Source organism: Pleurodeles waltl, chromosome 10 (genome assembly GCF_031143425.1).
Source record: "Pleurodeles waltl isolate 20211129_DDA chromosome 10, aPleWal1.hap1.20221129, whole genome shotgun sequence".
Classification (NCBI taxonomy): domain Eukaryota; kingdom Metazoa; phylum Chordata; class Amphibia; order Caudata; family Salamandridae; genus Pleurodeles; species Pleurodeles waltl.
In genome coordinates, this window is record NC_090449.1 from 327,413,199 (window position 1) to 327,432,115 (window position 18,917).

The window sequence follows — 18,917 nt, forward strand, 5'->3', positions numbered from 1 at the left end:
ACGGGCTCGTCCGGGATTTGAACCCGGGACCTCTCACACCCAAAGCGAGAATCATACCCCTAGACCAACGAGCCTGCTGCTGCAAAAGCCTTTCAAACATCTTCTGAAGTGTCTTTGTGAAAAAGCAGGGCCACTTGGAGACTCTCCTTCTAAGCGTGCCATAGCAATTGATGTTTTGTGCCAAGGGTTTTTTTTTTGCCTCTAGCAAGGCAAGAGGTAGTCAAGAAGCCCTATGCTAGCAAGCTGAACTGTGGCGCTGATGAGAAAAGCAGACCCTTTCTGGTAGTTGAACGCCTCCGCAGGACCTGGGCCCTTGCACCGTAGACTTCCAGACCAGAAGCACTGAAGGGCCTGCCATCTCTTGCGCCTGAGCCAGAGGAGCACGCCTCTTGTATTCAAGCACAATTGCTCGCTCAGTGCTCGATCAGGCGAGATTTATATGAGTGCCTCACAGGCCTGAAACACTCACCTGGGAGACGCGGGGTGGCTGAATTCCCAGAATGGCCTTCGATAGGAAAATCACCTCCTTTCCTCCCGACTCATTTCAGAATTGGGTGAAAATCGCAAGACAGTGTTCAGGGGTGCATGGGTACTGCCTACTCCCAGCTGCCTCTCTGTCTTCTTCATGTTAATTTCAAGTCACAAGGAGGGACCATTGCCATTCTGCTCCGCCCACCTAACCAGGAAACCCAGGTTGAGCTTGTCTGCCTGTTGTTGTTGCAGGGGCAGTGCCTTCTCTGCCCAAAAGTGGCAGCAGAGCCTCACTTCAAACGATGGAATCAACTGCTTAAGTAGAAACCAGCATGGTAGTTACAGTGATAAGGTGCAGCTCTAACAGAAGGCGTGTCTGAGATGCCCCTTCCAGAAATACATGGAATGCTGATTGAGGGCCCAGCCGGAGGGTTGGTGGATTTCTTTTCATATGCTACAGCAGCTTGCAAAGATAGTGTTGTGGGGAGCTGGCTGTGCAAGCAGAGGAAGATTTAAGGGCAGAAAATAGACCTATCAGAAGTGCGATATGAACCCACAACTACATGAGCAAACCAGGATGCTTAGCTTAACTGAAGATCAAGCTCTCTTGAGGCTGCCGCCTTAGACCACTCGGCCATCCTGACAGCTGAGTCTGTGTTTAGGTCTGACTCCTCAGTCTGCACTTGTCGATGCTGCCGCTTGCAATGTTCCTATCAAGGTGACAGGTTTAAAGGCCCCACAATATAACATGGCCAAGAAAAAAAAAAGTAAAAAACAGAATAAGAAACCAGGCACATGCACGACTACGCAAAGATGCAGATAACTTTTTACCGGCCTGCAATAGTAATACAAGTTTTACACAGGTCACAAGTTTTTAAAGGCCATCCCTGAGTGAGACTAAGCTTTTAGGGAGCAAACACAAAAGCAGACACTGCCCATTGTTTCTGCCCGGTCTCGAACCGGGGACCTTTCGCGTGTTAGGCGAACGTGATAACCACTACACTACAGAAACAAGCATGAGGGCTTGACTGAAGGAGCAAAATTCCCCTCATATGTTTGCCCGATTGCCTCTATACTTGATCAGCAGTTGCTCGCAAAGCGAGGAGTAAGTGTGAAAATTGCAGCGTTGTCAGCCAGCAAGCGTACACTCAGATGTACTGAAAAGTCACAGCTGCGGGTAGAGACAAATATCTGATGCCTAAATGCCTGAAACCAGAGCCTGTGAAAGCATCACACAGAGCACACTGAAAGCAAGCAGGAAGGAAGCCAAGGCATGGTGATCCTTTTTTTCTCCTGAGGCTAAAAATATTTTGCACAACAATGCTTTGAGTGGAATGAGGAATCTTCAAGCTTTGTGTATTTTGAGTAAAATTTGAGTGTTTTCTGCTAAAAAGGGTGTGTTGGGGATTTGGACCCGGACACCAACGAGCGAGGGCACAGAAGCACCACTGCTCAGACCCTGCTCCTAGGGTTGAGGGCAGAGAGTGGGCGAATACATCGCAAGGCAAGAAAATGCACATGGTTCTCTCTTCTGCAATATGACTAGAGTCATTTCCATGGTCGTCATCGAACATGACATAAAACGCCTCTATCCTTTAGACCTTTTGGCCCATAATTACAAGAGGATGACTGAGTGAGACGCTCTGCCAAATTTGGCAGCCTCGCACTCAGTCATTTTCAAAATGCAGGGAAGCGCCGTATTTAGTAGAATACAGCGCACCCCTGTGCTTCCCTCTGCGCCAGCTCTAAATTAGCTGCCGAGCACCAACGCAGCCATCCTTGCGCCATGGTACAAGGATGGCTGCGTGGAGGGGGAAATTGTTTTTGTTCAGGAAGGCACACCTTCCTGCACAACAGAAATCTTCAGTGGCGATATGTTCGTGCAGCACACATAGAAAGAGCAAAAATGAGGAGAAATGAAAACATTTCTGCTCGTTTCTCCACTATAACGACACCCATTGTATGGCGCTTGGATTTTGGCGCTGCCACAGATTTACAAAAACTCGTAAAACTGGAGCAGCATCAAAATGCTATGGTGTTGCAGTGGCCCACCCAGAGCAACGCCCATTGCACGCCCCTTCCAGGGAAAGGGCTGCGTGTGAAGGGGCCGTATTTACAAGGTGGTGTTAAGCCACAAAACGTGGTTGAACGGCGTCTTGTAAATACGGCACAGTACATAGTGCCACCGGGGCGTCACTAAAGATGATGTGCCGGTGGCGATAGGGCCTTGTAAGTCTGGCCCTTTCTTTGCTCAAGGTGTATGTTCTTGGTGAAGGTAGGAAAGCCATTTTCGCTCTCATACCTTCCTTCCTTGGCTGGCTTGACCACAGTAGGCCCAGGCTTCAATGGAAAGGTCAAAAAGGGAGCAACTGACTGCCGTAAGGTGTATCGTCTTCTCTTGGTGAGTTGAGACCGATGCCCTTGGAGCGTAGTACCTCACGATGGTGAGGGATAGACACAGCCTCTTTAATTTCAATTTACCTGTCAGGTGAGGTGGTAAATGCAAATAATGTGATAAAGCACAGCAACTTGCTGTTTCTGCCTGGCCTCGAACCAGGGACCTTTCGCGTGTAAGGCGAACGTGATAACCACTACACTACAGAAACAGACATGCCTGCTTATTTGCTTCATGTGGCTATGCATTGGACTGGAACCACTGCACTGGAAACAGACACACCTGCTTTCTTTATGTGGCTATGCTTTGGACTGGAATGCAAGGACTAAGGGACAATATTCATGACGCTCAAAGCTGAGCCTTTCTGACAGGATCTCTTCCTTTGGAAGAAAGGAACTGGGATCACTTTCATTCCAAGAGGTGATTTCAAAACCAGCCCTGCAATTACTTTGGAGAAGCACTGTGCATTTCATGTTCCAACGAGAAGTGCTGCTCCAACACAAAAAAGCAGTTAGAAAGAAATCCCGCACTCCTTCATCATGCCGAACTGCCTCGACACCAGTAGAAAGCATGCAATGCATTCCACCATGGCATCTTACAAGAGTGGAAAGCAGAAATACTCCTGTTTAAAAACAGATCGAACCTATGAAGGCACGGGCTCGTCCGGGATTTGAACCCGGGACCTCTCACACCCAAAGCGAGAATCATACCCCTAGACCAACGAGCCTGCTGCTGCAAAAGCCTTTCAAACATCTTCTGAAGTGTCTTTGTGAAAAAGCAGGGCCACTTGGAGACTCTCCTTCTAAGCGTGCCATAGCAATTGATGTTTTGTGCCAAGGGTTTTTTTTTTGCCTCTAGCAAGGCAAGAGGTAGTCAAGAAGCCCTATGCTAGCAAGCTGAACTGTGGCGCTGATGAGAAAAGCAGACCCTTTCTGGTAGTTGTACGCCTCCGCAGGACCTGGGCCCTTGCACCGTAGACTTCCAGACCAGAAGCACTGAAGGGCCTGCCATCTCTTGCGCCTGAGCCAGAGGAGCATGCCTCTTGTATTCAAGCACAATTGCTCGCTCAGTGCTCGATCAGTCGAGATTTATATGAGTGCCTCACAGGCCTGAAACACTCACCTGGGAGACGTGGGGTGGCTGAATTCCCAGAATGGCCTTCGATAGGAAAATCACCTCCTTTCCTCCCGACTCATTTCAGAATTGGGTGAAAATCGCAAGACAGTGTTCAGGGGTGCATGGGTACTGCCTACTCCCAGCTGCCTCTCTGTCTTCTTCATGTTAATTTCAAGTCACAAGGAGGGACCATTGCCATTCTGCTCCGCCCACCTAACCAGGAAACCCAGGTTGAGCTTGTCTGCCTGTTGTTGTTGCAGGGGCAGTGCCTTCTCTGCCCAAAAGTGGCAGGAGAGCCTCACTTCAAACGATGGAATCAACTGCTTAAGTAGAAACCAGCATGGTAGTTACAGTGATAAGGTGCAGCTCTAACAGAAGGCGTGACTGAGATGCCCCTTCCAGAAATACATGGAATGCTGATTGAGGGCCCAGCCGGAGGGTTGGTGGATTTCTTTTCATATGCTACAGCAGCTTGCAAAGATAGTGTTGTGGGGAGCTGGCTGTGCAAGCAGAGGAAGATTTAAGGGCAGAAAATAGACCTATCAGAAGTGCGATATGAACCCACAACTACATGAGCAAACCAGGATGCTTAGCTTAACTGAAGATCAAGCTCTCTTGAGGCTGCCGCCTTAGACCACTCGGCCATCCTGACAGTTGAGTCTGTGTTTAGGTCTGACTCCTCAGTCTGCACTTGTCGATGCTGCCGCTTGCAATGTTCCTATCAAGGTGACAGGTTTAAAGGCCCCACAATATAACATGGCCAAGAAAAAAAAAAGTAAAAAACAGAATAAGAAACCAGGCACATGCACGACTACGCAAAGATGCAGATAACTTTTTACCGGCCTGCAATAGTAATACAAGTTTTACACAGGTCACAAGTTTTTAAAGGCCATCCCTGAGTGAGACTAAGCTTTTAGGGAGCAAACACAAAAGCAGACACTGCCCATTGTTTCTGCCCGGTCTCGAACCGGGGACCTTTCGCGTGTTAGGCGAACGTGATAACCACTACACTACAGAAACAAGCATGAGGGCTTGACTGAAGGAGCAAAATTCCCCTCATATGTTTGCCCGATTGCCTCTATACTTGATCAGCAGTTGCTCGCAAAGCGAGGAGTAAGTGTGAAAATTGCAGCGTTGTCAGCCAGCAAGCGTACACTCAGATGTACTGAAAAGTCACAGCTGCGGGTAGAGACAAATATCTGATGCCTAAATGCCTGAAACCAGAGCCTGTGAAAGCATCACACAGAGCACACTGAAAGCAAGCAGGAAGGAAGCCAAGGCATGGTGATCCTTTTTTTCTCCTGAGGCTAAAAATATTTTGCACAACAATGCTTTGAGTGGAATGAGGAATCTTCAAGCTTTGTGTATTTTGAGTAAAATTTGAGTGTTTTCTGCTAAAAAGGGTGTGTTGGGGATTTGGACCCGGACACCAACGAGCGAGGGCACAGAAGCACCACTGCTCAGACCCTGCTCCTAGGGTTGAGGGCAGAGAGTGGGCGAATACATTGCAAGGCAAGAAAATGCACATGGTTCTCTCTTCTGCAATATGACTAGAGTCATTTCCATGGTCGTCATCGAACATGACATAAAACGCCTCTATCCTTTAGACCTTTTGGCCCATAATTACAAGAGGATGACTGAGTGAGACGCTCTGCCAAATTTGGCAGCCTCGCACTCAGTCATTTTCAAAATGCAGGGAAGCGCTGTATTTAGTAGAATACAGCGCACCCCTGTGCTTCCCTCTGCGCCAGCTCTAAATTAGCTGCCGAGCACCAACGCAGCCATCCTTGCGCCATGGTACAAGGATGGCTGCGTGGAGGGGGAAATTGTTTTTGTTCAGGAAGGCACACCTTCCTGCACAACAGAAATCTTCAGTGGCGATATGTTCGTGCAGCACACATAGAAAGAGCAAAAATGAGGAGAAATGAAAACATTTCTGCTCGTTTCTCCACTATAACGACACCCATTGTATGGCGCTTAGTTTTTGGCGCTGCCACAGATTTACAAAAACTCGTAAAACTGGAGCAGCATCAAAATGCTATGGTGTTGCAGTGGCCCACCCAGAGCAACGCCCATTGCACGCCCCTTCCAGGGAAAGGGCTGCGTGTGAAGGGGCCGTATTTACAAGGTGGTGTTAAGCCACAAAACGTGGTTGAACGGCGTCTTGTAAATACGGCACAGTACATAGTGCCACCGGGGCGTCACTAAAGATGATGTGCCGGTGGCGATAGGGCCTTGTAAGTCTGGCCCTTTCTTTGCTCAAGGTGTATGTTCTTGGTGAAGGTAGGAAAGCCATTTTCGCTCTCATACCTTCCTTCCTTGGCTGGCTTGACCACAGTAGGCCCAGGCTTCAATGGAAAGGTCAAAAAGGGAGCAACTGACTGCCGTAAGGTGTATCGTCTTCTCTTGGTGAGTTGAGACCGATGCCCTTGGAGCGTAGTACCTCACGATGGTGAGGGATAGACACAGCCTCTTTAATTTCAATTTACCTGTCAGGTGAGGTGGTAAATGCAAATAATGTGATAAAGCACAGCAACTTGCTGTTTCTGCCTGGCCTCGAACCAGGGACCTTTCGCGTGTAAGGCGAACGTGATAACCACTACACTATAGAAACAGACATGCCTGCTTACTTGCTTCATGTGGCTATGCATTGGACTGGAACCACTGCACTGGAAACAGACACACCTGCTTTCTTTATGTGGCTATGCTTTGGACTGGAATGCAAGGACTAAGGGACAATATTCATGACGCTCAAAGCTGAGCCTTTCTGACAGGATCTCTTCCTTTGGAAGAAAGGAACTGGGATCACTTTCATTCCAAGAGGTGATTTCAAAACCAGCCCTGCAATTACTTTGGAGAAGCACTGTGCATTTCATGTTCCAACGAGAAGTGCTGCTCCAACACAAAAAAGCAGTTAGAAAGAAATCCCGCACTCCTTCATCATGCCGAACTGCCTCGACACCAGTAGAAAGCATGCAATGCATTCCACCATGGCATCTTACAAGAGTGGAAAGCAGAAATACTCCTGTTTAAAAACAGATCGAACCTATGAAGGCACGGGCTCGTCTGGGATTTGAACCCGGGACCTCTCACACCCAAAGCGAGAATCATACCCCTAGACCAACGAGCCTGCTGCTGCAAAAGCCTTTCAAACATCTTCTGAAGTGTCTTTGTGAAAAAGCAGGGCCACTTGGAGACTCTCCTTCTAAGCGTGCCATAGCAATTGATGTTTTGTGCCAAGGGTTTTTTTTTTGCCTCTAGCAAGGCAAGAGGTAGTCAAGAAGCCCTATGCTAGCAAGCTGAACTGTGGCGCTGATGAGAAAAGCAGACCCTTTCTGGTAGTTGTACGCCTCCGCAGGACCTGGGCCCTTGCACCGTAGACTTCCAGACCAGAAGCACTGAAGGGCCTGCCATCTCTTGCGCCTGAGCCAGAGGAGCATGCCTCTTGTATTCAAGCACAATTGCTCGCTCAGTGCTCGATCAGGCGAGATTTATATGAGTGCCTCACAGGCCTGAAACACTCACCTGGGAGACGCGGGGTGGCTGAATTCCCAGAATGGCCTTCGATAGGAAAATCACCTCCTTTCCTCCCGACTCATTTCAGAATTGGGTGAAAATCGCAAGACAGTGTTCAGGGGTGCATGGGTACTGCCTACTCCCAGCTGCCTCTCTGTCTTCTTCATGTTAATTTCAAGTCACAAGGAGGGACCATTGCCATTCTGCTCCGCCCACCTAACCAGGAAACCCAGGTTGAGCTTGTCTGCCTGTTGTTGTTGCAGGGGCAGTGCCTTCTCTGCCCAAAAGTGGCAGGAGAGCCTCACTTCAAACGATGGAATCAACTGCTTAAGTAGAAACCAGCATGGTAGTTACAGTGATAAGGTGCAGCTCTAACAGAAGGCGTGACTGAGATGCCCCTTCCAGAAATACATGGAATGCTGATTGAGGGCCCAGCCGGAGGGTTGGTGGATTTCTTTTCATATGCTACAGCAGCTTGCAAAGATAGTGTTGTGGGGAGCTGGCTGTGCAAGCAGAGGAAGATTTAAGGGCAGAAAATAGACCTATCAGAAGTGCGATATGAACCCACAACTACATGAGCAAACCAGGATGCTTAGCTTAACTGAAGATCAAGCTCTCTTGAGGCTGCCGCCTTAGACCACTCGGCCATCCTGACAGTTGAGTCTGTGTTTAGGTCTGACTCCTCAGTCTGCACTTGTCGATGCTGCCGCTTGCAATGTTCCTATCAAGGTGACAGGTTTAAAGGCCCCACAATATAACATGGCCAAGAAAAAAAAAAGTAAAAAACAGAATAAGAAACCAGGCACATGCACGACTACGCAAAGATGCAGATAACTTTTTACCGGCCTGCAATAGTAATACAAGTTTTACACAGGTCACAAGTTTTTAAAGGCCATCCCTGAGTGAGACTAAGCTTTTAGGGAGCAAACACAAAAGCAGACACTGCCCATTGTTTCTGCCCGGTCTCGAACCGGGGACCTTTCGCGTGTTAGGCGAACGTGATAACCACTACACTACAGAAACAAGCATGAGGGCTTGACTGAAGGAGCAAAATTCCCCTCATATGTTTGCCCGATTGCCTCTATACTTGATCAGCAGTTGCTCGCAAAGCGAGGAGTAAGTGTGAAAATTGCAGCGTTGTCAGCCAGCAAGCGTACACTCAGATGTACTGAAAAGTCACAGCTGCGGGTAGAGACAAATATCTGATGCCTAAATGCCTGAAACCAGAGCCTGTGAAAGCATCACACAGAGCACACTGAAAGCAAGCAGGAAGGAAGCCAAGGCATGGTGATCCTTTTTTTCTCCTGAGGCTAAAAATATTTTGCACAACAATGCTTTGAGTGGAATGAGGAATCTTCAAGCTTTGTGTATTTTGAGTAAAATTTGAGTGTTTTCTGCTAAAAAGGGTGTGTTGGGGATTTGGACCCGGACACCAACGAGCGAGGGCACAGAAGCACCACTGCTCAGACCCTGCTCCTAGGGTTGAGGGCAGAGAGTGGGCGAATACATCGCAAGGCAAGAAAATGCACATGGTTCTCTCTTCTGCAATATGACTAGAGTCATTTCCATGGTCGTCATCGAACATGACATAAAACGCCTCTATCCTTTAGACCTTTTGGCCCATAATTACAAGAGGATGACTGAGTGAGACGCTCTGCCAAATTTGGCAGCCTCGCACTCAGTCATTTTCAAAATGCAGGGAAGCGCCGTATTTAGTAGAATACAGCGCACCCCTGTGCTTCCCTCTGCGCCAGCTCTAAATTAGCTGCCGAGCACCAACGCAGCCATCCTTGCGCCATGGTACAAGGATGGCTGCGTGGAGGGGGAAATTGTTTTTGTTCAGGAAGGCACACCTTCCTGCACAACAGAAATCTTCAGTGGCGATATGTTCGTGCAGCACACATAGAAAGAGCAAAAATGAGGAGAAATGAAAACATTTCTGCTCGTTTCTCCACTATAACGACACCCATTGTATGGCGCTTAGTTTTTGGCGCTGCCACAGATTTACAAAAACTCGTAAAACTGGAGCAGCATCAAAATGCTATGGTGTTGCAGTGGCCCACCCAGAGCAACGCCCATTGCACGCCCCTTCCAGGGAAAGGGCTGCGTGTGAAGGGGCCGTATTTACAAGGTGGTGTTAAGCCACAAAACGTGGTTGAACGGCGTCTTGTAAATACGGCACAGTACATAGTGCCACCGGGGCGTCACTAAAGATGATGTGCCGGTGGCGATAGGGCCTTGTAAGTCTGGCCCTTTCTTTGCTCAAGGTGTATGTTCTTGGTGAAGGTAGGAAAGCCATTTTCGCTCTCATACCTTCCTTCCTTGGCTGGCTTGACCACAGTAGGCCCAGGCTTCAATGGAAAGGTCAAAAAGGGAGCAACTGACTGCCGTAAGGTGTATCGTCTTCTCTTGGTGAGTTGAGACCGATGCCCTTGGAGCGTAGTACCTCACGATGGTGAGGGATAGACACAGCCTCTTTAATTTCAATTTACCTGTCAGGTGAGGTGGTAAATGCAAATAATGTGATAAAGCACAGCAACTTGCTGTTTCTGCCTGGCCTCGAACCAGGGACCTTTCGCGTGTAAGGCGAACGTGATAACCACTACACTATAGAAACAGACATGCCTGCTTACTTGCTTCATGTGGCTATGCATTGGACTGGAACCACTGCACTGGAAACAGACACACCTGCTTTCTTTATGTGGCTATGCTTTGGACTGGAATGCAAGGACTAAGGGACAATATTCATGACGCTCAAAGCTGAGCCTTTCTGACAGGATCTCTTCCTTTGGAAGAAAGGAACTGGGATCACTTTCATTCCAAGAGGTGATTTCAAAACCAGCCCTGCAATTACTTTGGAGAAGCACTGTGCATTTCATGTTCCAACGAGAAGTGCTGCTCCAACACAAAAAAGCAGTTAGAAAGAAATCCCGCACTCCTTCATCATGCCGAACTGCCTCGACACCAGTAGAAAGCATGCAATGCATTCCACCATGGCATCTTACAAGAGTGGAAAGCAGAAATACTCCTGTTTAAAAACAGATCGAACCTATGAAGGCACGGGCTCGTCTGGGATTTGAACCCGGGACCTCTCACACCCAAAGCGAGAATCATACCCCTAGACCAACGAGCCTGCTGCTGCAAAAGCCTTTCAAACATCTTCTGAAGTGTCTTTGTGAAAAAGCAGGGCCACTTGGAGACTCTCCTTCTAAGCGTGCCATAGCAATTGATGTTTTGTGCCAAGGGTTTTTTTTTTGCCTCTAGCAAGGCAAGAGGTAGTCAAGAAGCCCTATGCTAGCAAGCTGAACTGTGGCGCTGATGAGAAAAGCAGACCCTTTCTGGTAGTTGTACGCCTCCGCAGGACCTGGGCCCTTGCACCGTAGACTTCCAGACCAGAAGCACTGAAGGGCCTGCCATCTCTTGCGCCTGAGCCAGAGGAGCATGCCTCTTGTATTCAAGCACAATTGCTCGCTCAGTGCTCGATCAGGCGAGATTTATATGAGTGCCTCACAGGCCTGAAACACTCACCTGGGAGACGCGGGGTGGCTGAATTCCCAGAATGGCCTTCGATAGGAAAATCACCTCCTTTCCTCCCGACTCATTTCAGAATTGGGTGAAAATCGCAAGACAGTGTTCAGGGGTGCATGGGTACTGCCTACTCCCAGCTGCCTCTCTGTCTTCTTCATGTTAATTTCAAGTCACAAGGAGGGACCATTGCCATTCTGCTCCGCCCACCTAACCAGGAAACCCAGGTTGAGCTTGTCTGCCTGTTGTTGTTGCAGGGGCAGTGCCTTCTCTGCCCAAAAGTGGCAGGAGAGCCTCACTTCAAACGATGGAATCAACTGCTTAAGTAGAAACCAGCATGGTAGTTACAGTGATAAGGTGCAGCTCTAACAGAAGGCGTGACTGAGATGCCCCTTCCAGAAATACATGGAATGCTGATTGAGGGCCCAGCCGGAGGGTTGGTGGATTTCTTTTCATATGCTACAGCAGCTTGCAAAGATAGTGTTGTGGGGAGCTGGCTGTGCAAGCAGAGGAAGATTTAAGGGCAGAAAATAGACCTATCAGAAGTGCGATATGAACCCACAACTACATGAGCAAACCAGGATGCTTAGCTTAACTGAAGATCAAGCTCTCTTGAGGCTGCCGCCTTAGACCACTCGGCCATCCTGACAGCTGAGTCTGTGTTTAGGTCTGACTCCTCAGTCTGCACTTGTCGATGCTGCCGCTTGCAATGTTCCTATCAAGGTGACAGGTTTAAAGGCCCCACAATATAACATGGCCAAGAAAAAAAAAAGTAAAAAACAGAATAAGAAACCAGGCACATGCACGACTACGCAAAGATGCAGATAACTTTTTACCGGCCTGCAATAGTAATACAAGTTTTACACAGGTCACAAGTTTTTAAAGGCCATCCCTGAGTGAGACTAAGCTTTTAGGGAGCAAACACAAAAGCAGACACTGCCCATTGTTTCTGCCCGGTCTCGAACCGGGGACCTTTCGCGTGTTAGGCGAACGTGATAACCACTACACTACAGAAACAAGCATGAGGGCTTGACTGAAGGAGCAAAATTCCCCTCATATGTTTGCCCGATTGCCTCTATACTTGATCAGCAGTTGCTCGCAAAGCGAGGAGTAAGTGTGAAAATTGCAGCGTTGTCAGCCAGCAAGCGTACACTCAGATGTACTGAAAAGTCACAGCTGCGGGTAGAGACAAATATCTGATGCCTAAATGCCTGAAACCAGAGCCTGTGAAAGCATCACACAGAGCACACTGAAAGCAAGCAGGAAGGAAGCCAAGGCATGGTGATCCTTTTTTTCTCCTGAGGCTAAAAATATTTTGCACAACAATGCTTTGAGTGGAATGAGGAATCTTCAAGCTTTGTGTATTTTGAGTAAAATTTGAGTGTTTTCTGCTAAAAAGGGTGTGTTGGGGATTTGGACCCGGACACCAACGAGCGAGGGCACAGAAGCACCACTGCTCAGACCCTGCTCCTAGGGTTGAGGGCAGAGAGTGGGCGAATACATCGCAAGGCAAGAAAATGCACATGGTTCTCTCTTCTGCAATATGACTAGAGTCATTTCCATGGTCGTCATCGAACATGACATAAAACGCCTCTATCCTTTAGACCTTTTGGCCCATAATTACAAGAGGATGACTGAGTGAGACCCTCTGCCAAATTTGGCAGCCTCGCACTCAGTCATTTTCAAAATGCAGGGAAGCGCCGTATTTAGTAGAATACAGCGCACCCCTGTGCTTCCCTCTGCGCCAGCTCTAAATTAGCTGCCGAGCACCAACGCAGCCATCCTTGCGCCATGGTACAAGGATGGCTGCGTGGAGGGGGAAATTGTTTTTGTTCAGGAAGGCACACCTTCCTGCACAACAGAAATCTTCAGTGGCGATATGTTCGTGCAGCACACATAGAAAGAGCAAAAATGAGGAGAAATGAAAACATTTCTGCTCGTTTCTCCACTATAACGACACCCATTGTATGGCGCTTAGTTTTTGGCGCTGCCACAGATTTACAAAAACTCGTAAAACTGGAGCAGCATCAAAATGCTATGGTGTTGCAGTGGCCCACCCAGAGCAACGCCCATTGCACGCCCCTTCCAGGGAAAGGGCTGCGTGTGAAGGGGCCGTATTTACAAGGTGGTGTTAAGCCACAAAACGTGGTTGAACGGCGTCTTGTAAATACGGCACAGTACATAGTGCCACCGGGGCGTCACTAAAGATGATGTGCCGGTGGCGATAGGGCCTTGTAAGTCTGGCCCTTTCTTTGCTCAAGGTGTATGTTCTTGGTGAAGGTAGGAAAGCCATTTTCGCTCTCATACCTTCCTTCCTTGGCTGGCTTGACCACAGTAGGCCCAGGCTTCAATGGAAAGGTCAAAAAGGGAGCAACTGACTGCCGTAAGGTGTATCGTCTTCTCTTGGTGAGTTGAGACCGATGCCCTTGGAGCGTAGTACCTCACGATGGTGAGGGATAGACACAGCCTCTTTAATTTCAATTTACCTGTCAGGTGAGGTGGTAAATGCAAATAATGTGATAAAGCACAGCAACTTGCTGTTTCTGCCTGGCCTCGAACCAGGGACCTTTCGCGTGTAAGGCGAACGTGATAACCACTACACTATAGAAACAGACATGCCTGCTTACTTGCTTCATGTGGCTATGCATTGGACTGGAACCACTGCACTGGAAACAGACACACCTGCTTTCTTTATGTGGCTATGCTTTGGACTGGAATGCAAGGACTAAGGGACAATATTCATGACGCTCAAAGCTGAGCCTTTCTGACAGGATCTCTTCCTTTGGAAGAAAGGAACTGGGATCACTTTCATTCCAAGAGGTGATTTCAAAACCAGCCCTGCAATTACTTTGGAGAAGCACTGTGCATTTCATGTTCCAACGAGAAGTGCTGCTCCAACACAAAAAAGCAGTTAGAAAGAAATCCCGCACTCCTTCATCATGCCGAACTGCCTCGACACCAGTAGAAAGCATGCAATGCATTCCACCATGGCATCTTACAAGAGTGGAAAGCAGAAATACTCCTGTTTAAAAACAGATCGAACCTATGAAGGCACGGGCTCGTCCGGGATTTGAACCCGGGACCTCTCACACCCAAAGCGAGAATCATACCCCTAGACCAACGAGCCTGCTGCTGCAAAAGCCTTTCAAACATCTTCTGAAGTGTCTTTGTGAAAAAGCAGGGCCACTTGGAGACTCTCCTTCTAAGCGTGCCATAGCAATTGATGTTTTGTGCCAAGGGTTTTTTTTTTGCCTCTAGCAAGGCAAGAGGTAGTCAAGAAGCCCTATGCTAGCAAGCTGAACTGTGGCGCTGATGAGAAAAGCAGACCCTTTCTGGTAGTTGTACGCCTCCGCAGGACCTGGGCCCTTGCACCGCAGACTTCCAGACCAGAAGCACTGAAGGGCCTGCCATCTCTTGCGCCTGAGCCAGAGGAGCATGCCTCTTGTATTCAAGCACAATTGCTCGCTCAGTGCTCGATCAGGCGAGATTTATATGAGTGCCTCACAGGCCTGAAACACTCACCTGGGAGACGCGGGGTGGCTGAATTCCCAGAATGGCCTTCGATAGGAAAATCACCTCCTTTCCTCCCGACTCATTTCAGAATTGGGTGAAAATCGCAAGACAGTGTTCAGGGGTGCATGGGTACTGCCTACTCCCAGCTGCCTCTCTGTCTTCTTCATGTTAATTTCAAGTCACAAGGAGGGACCATTGCCATTCTGCTCCGCCCACCTAACCAGGAAACCCAGGTTGAGCTTGTCTGCCTGTTGTTGTTGCAGGGGCAGTGCCTTCTCTTCCCAAAAGTGGCAGGAGAGCCTCACTTCAAACGATGGAATCAACTGCTTAAGTAGAAACCAGCATGGTAGTTACAGTGATAAGGTGCAGCTCTAACAGATGGCGTGACTGAGATGCCCCTTCCAGAAATACATGGAATGCTGATTGAGGGCCCAGCCGGAGGGTTGGTGGATTTCTTTTCATATGCTACAGCAGCTTGCAAAGATAGTGTTGTGGGGAGCTGGCTGTGCAAGCAGAGGAAGATTTAAGGGCAGAAAATAGACCTATCAGAAGTGCGATATGAACCCACAACTACATGAGCAAACCAGGATGCTTAGCTTAACTGAAGATCAAGCTCTCTTGAGGCTGCCGCCTTAGACCACTCGGCCATCCTGACAGCTGAGTCTGTGTTTAGGTCTGACTCCTCAGTCTGCACTTGTCGATGCTGCCGCTTGCAATGTTCCTATCAAGGTGACAGGTTTAAAGGCCCCACAATATAACATGGCCAAGAAAAAAAAAAGAAAAAAACAGAATAAGAAACCAGGCACATGCACGACTACGCAAAGATGCAGATAACTTTTTACCGGCCTGCAATAGTAATACAAGTTTTACACAGGTCACAAGTTTTTAAAGGCCATCCCTGAGTGAGACTAAGCTTTTAGGGAGCAAACACAAAAGCAGACACTGCCCATTGTTTCTGCCCGGTCTCGAACCGGGGACCTTTCGCGTGTTAGGCGAACGTGATAACCACTACACTACAGAAACAAGCATGAGGGCTTGACTGAAGGAGCAAAATTCCCCTCATATGTTTGCCCGATTGCCTCTATACTTGATCAGCAGTTGCTCGCAAAGCGAGGAGTAAGTGTGAAAATTGCAGCGTTGTCAGCCAGCAAGCGTACACTCAGATGTACTGAAAAGTCACAGCTGCGGGTAGAGACAAATATCTGATGCCTAAATGCCTGAAACCAGAGCCTGTGAAAGCATCACACAGAGCACACTGAAAGCAAGCAGGAAGGAAGCCAAGGCATGGTGATCCTTTTTTTCTCCTGAGGCTAAAAATATTTTGCACAACAATGCTTTGAGTGGAATGAGGAATCTTCAAGCTTTGTGTATTTTGAGTAAAATTTGAGTGTTTTCTGCTAAAAAGGGTGTGTTGGGGATTTGGACCCGGACACCAACGAGCGAGGGCACAGAAGCACCACTGCTCAGACCCTGCTCCTAGGGTTGAGGGCAGAGAGTGGGCGAATACATCGCAAGGCAAGAAAATGCACATGGTTCTCTCTTCTGCAATATGACTAGAGTCATTTCCATGGTCGTCATCGAACATGACATAAAACGCCTCTATCCTTTAGACCTTTTGGCCCATAATTACAAGAGGATGACTGAGTGAGACGCTCTGCCAAATTTGGCAGCCTCGCACTCAGTCATTTTCAAAATGCAGGGAAGCGCCGTATTTAGTAGAATACAGCGCACCCCTGTGCTTCCCTCTGCGCCAGCTCTAAATTAGCTGCCGAGCACCAACGCAGCCATCCTTGCGCCATGGTACAAGGATGGCTGCGTGGAGGGGGAAATTGTTTTTGTTCAGGAAGGCACACCTTCCTGCACAACAGAAATCTTCAGTGGCGATATGTTCGTGCAGCACACATAGAAAGAGCAAAAATGAGGAGAAATGAAAACATTTCTGCTCGTTTCTCCACTATAACGACACCCATTGTATGGCGCTTGGTTTTTGGCGCTGCCACAGATTTACAAAAACTCGTAAAACTGGAGCAGCATCAAAATGCTATGGTGTTGCAGTGGCCCACCCAGAGCAACGCCCATTGCACGCCCCTTCCAGGGAAAGGGCTGCGTGTGAAGGGGCCGTATTTACAAGGTGGTGTTAAGCCACAAAACGTGGTTGAACGGCGTCTTGTAAATACGGCACAGTACATAGTGCCACCGGGGCGTCACTAAAGATGATGTGCCGGTGGCGATAGGGCCTTGTAAGTCTGGCCCTTTCTTTGCTCAAGGTGTATGTTCTTGGTGAAGGTAGGAAAGCCATTTTCGCTCTCATACCTTCCTTCCTTGGCTGGCTTGACCACAGTAGGCCCAGGCTTCAATGGAAAGGTCAAAAAGGGAGCAACTGACTGCCGTAAGGTGTATCGTCTTCTCTTGGTGAGTTGAGACCGATGCCCTTGGAGCGTAGTACCTCACGATGGTGAGGGATAGACACAGCCTCTTTAATTTCAATTTACCTGTCAGGTGAGGTGGTAAATGCAAATAATGTGATAAAGCACAGCAACTTGCTGTTTCTGCCTGGCCTCGAACCAGGGACCTTTCGCGTGTAAGGCGAACGTGATAACCACTACACTATAGAAACAGACATGCCTGCTTACTTGCTTCATGTGGCTATGCATTGGACTGGAACCACTGCACTGGAAACAGACACACCTGCTTTCTTTATGTGGCTATGCTTTGGACTGGAATGCAAGGACTAAGGGACAATATTCATGACGCTCAAAGCTGAGCCTTTCTGACAGGATCTCTTCCTTTGGAAGAAAGGAACTGGGATCACTTTCATTCCAAGAGGTGATTTCAAAACCAGCCCTGCAATTACTTTGGAGAAGCACTGTGCATTTCATGTTCCAACGAGAAGTGCTGCTCCAACACAAAAAAGCAGTTAGAAAGAAATCCCGCACTCCTTCATCATGCCGAACTGCCTCGACACCAGTAGAAAGCATGCAATGCATTCCACCATGGCATCTTACAAGAGTGGAAAGCAGAAATACTCCTGTTTAAAAACAGATCGAACCTATGAAGGCACGGGCTCGTCCGGGATTTGAACCCGGGACCTCTCACACCCAAAGCGAGAATCATACCCCTAGACCAACGAGCCTGCTGCTGCAAAAGCCTTTCAAACATCTTCTGAAGTGTCTTTGTGAAAAAGCAGGGCCACTTGGAGACTCTCCTTCTAAGCGTGCCATAGCAATTGATGTTTTGTGCCAAGGGTTTTTTTTTTGCCTCTAGCAAGGCAAGAGGTAGTCAAGAAGCCCTATGCTAGCAAGCTGAACTGTGGCGCTGATGAGAAAAGCAGACCCTTTCTGGTAGTTGTACGCCTCCGCAGGACCTGGGCCCTTGCACCGTAGACTTCCACACCAGAAGCACTGAAGGGCCTGCCATCTCTTGCGCCTGAGCCAGAGGAGCATGCCTCTTGTATTCAAGCACAATTGCTCGCTCAGTGCTCGATCAGGCGAGATTTATATGAGTGCCTCACAGGCCTGAAACACTCACCTGGGAGACGCGGGGTGGCTGAATTCCCAGAATGGCCTTCGATAGGAAAATCACCTCCTTTCCTCCCGACTCATTTCAGAATTGGGTGAAAATCGCAAGACAGTGTTCAGGGGTGCATGGGTACTGCCTACTCCCAGCTGCCTCTCTGTCTTCTTCATGTTAATTTCAAGTCACAAGGAGGGACCATTGCCATTCTGCTCCGCCCACCTAACCAGGAAACCCAGGTTGAGCTTGTCTGCCTGTTGTTGTTGCAGGGGCAGTGCCTTCTCTGCCCAAAAGTGGCAGGAGAGCCTCACTTCAAACGATGGAATCAACTGCTTAAGTAGAAACCAGCATGGTAGTTACAGTGATAAGGTGCAGCTCTAACAGAAGGCGTGACTGAGATGCCCCTTCCAGAAATACATGGAATGCTGATTGAGGGCCCAGCCGGAGGGTTGGTGGATTTCTTTTCATATGCTACAGCAGCTTGCAAAGATAGTGTTGTGGGGAGCTGGCTGTGCAAGCAGAGGAAGATTTAAGGGCAGAAAATAGACCTATCAGAAGTGCGATATGAACCCACAACTACATGAGCAAACCAGGATGCTTAGCTTAACTGAAGATCAAGCTCTCTTGAGGCTGCCGCCTTAGACCACTCGGCCATCCTGACAGCTGAGTCTGTGTTTAGGTCTGACTCCTCAGTCTGCACTTGTCGATGCTGCCGCTTGCAATGTTCCTATCAAGGTGACAGGTTTAAAGGCCCCACAATATAACATGGCCAAGAAAAAAAAAAGTAAAAAACAGAATAAGAAACCAGGCACATGCACGACTACGCAAAGATGCAGATAACTTTTTACCGGCCTGCAATAGTAATACA

The 18,917-nt window shown here is 48.4% G+C and overlaps 14 non-coding genes across 14 annotated transcripts; all 14 read right to left on the bottom strand.

The window, feature by feature from the left end:
- Positions 1 to 2: 2 nt before the first annotated feature.
- TRNAP-UGG (transfer RNA proline (anticodon UGG)) lies at positions 3 to 74 on the bottom strand. Its single transcript has one exon. It is a non-coding gene; the product is annotated as a tRNA-Pro (tRNA).
- A 1,336-nt stretch (positions 75 to 1,410) lies between these two features.
- Positions 1,411 to 1,483, bottom strand: TRNAV-AAC (transfer RNA valine (anticodon AAC)). The gene has a single exon. It is a non-coding gene; the product is annotated as a tRNA-Val (tRNA).
- Positions 1,484 to 3,004: 1,521 nt separating this feature from the next.
- TRNAV-UAC (transfer RNA valine (anticodon UAC)) lies at positions 3,005 to 3,077 on the bottom strand. Its single transcript has one exon. It is a non-coding gene; the product is annotated as a tRNA-Val (tRNA).
- A 444-nt stretch (positions 3,078 to 3,521) lies between these two features.
- On the bottom strand, positions 3,522 to 3,593 carry TRNAP-UGG (transfer RNA proline (anticodon UGG)). Its single transcript has one exon. It is a non-coding gene; the product is annotated as a tRNA-Pro (tRNA).
- A 1,336-nt stretch (positions 3,594 to 4,929) lies between these two features.
- On the bottom strand, positions 4,930 to 5,002 carry TRNAV-AAC (transfer RNA valine (anticodon AAC)). Its single transcript has one exon. It is a non-coding gene; the product is annotated as a tRNA-Val (tRNA).
- Positions 5,003 to 6,523: 1,521 nt separating this feature from the next.
- Positions 6,524 to 6,596, bottom strand: TRNAV-UAC (transfer RNA valine (anticodon UAC)). Its single transcript has one exon. It is a non-coding gene; the product is annotated as a tRNA-Val (tRNA).
- Positions 6,597 to 8,448: 1,852 nt separating this feature from the next.
- TRNAV-AAC (transfer RNA valine (anticodon AAC)) lies at positions 8,449 to 8,521 on the bottom strand. The gene has a single exon. It is a non-coding gene; the product is annotated as a tRNA-Val (tRNA).
- A 1,521-nt stretch (positions 8,522 to 10,042) lies between these two features.
- TRNAV-UAC (transfer RNA valine (anticodon UAC)) lies at positions 10,043 to 10,115 on the bottom strand. Its single transcript has one exon. It is a non-coding gene; the product is annotated as a tRNA-Val (tRNA).
- Positions 10,116 to 11,967: 1,852 nt separating this feature from the next.
- On the bottom strand, positions 11,968 to 12,040 carry TRNAV-AAC (transfer RNA valine (anticodon AAC)). Its single transcript has one exon. It is a non-coding gene; the product is annotated as a tRNA-Val (tRNA).
- A 1,521-nt stretch (positions 12,041 to 13,561) lies between these two features.
- TRNAV-UAC (transfer RNA valine (anticodon UAC)) lies at positions 13,562 to 13,634 on the bottom strand. The gene has a single exon. It is a non-coding gene; the product is annotated as a tRNA-Val (tRNA).
- Positions 13,635 to 14,078: 444 nt separating this feature from the next.
- TRNAP-UGG (transfer RNA proline (anticodon UGG)) lies at positions 14,079 to 14,150 on the bottom strand. Its single transcript has one exon. It is a non-coding gene; the product is annotated as a tRNA-Pro (tRNA).
- A 1,336-nt stretch (positions 14,151 to 15,486) lies between these two features.
- Positions 15,487 to 15,559, bottom strand: TRNAV-AAC (transfer RNA valine (anticodon AAC)). Its single transcript has one exon. It is a non-coding gene; the product is annotated as a tRNA-Val (tRNA).
- Positions 15,560 to 17,080: 1,521 nt separating this feature from the next.
- On the bottom strand, positions 17,081 to 17,153 carry TRNAV-UAC (transfer RNA valine (anticodon UAC)). Its single transcript has one exon. It is a non-coding gene; the product is annotated as a tRNA-Val (tRNA).
- A 444-nt stretch (positions 17,154 to 17,597) lies between these two features.
- Positions 17,598 to 17,669, bottom strand: TRNAP-UGG (transfer RNA proline (anticodon UGG)). The gene has a single exon. It is a non-coding gene; the product is annotated as a tRNA-Pro (tRNA).
- Positions 17,670 to 18,917: the final 1,248 nt, after the last annotated feature.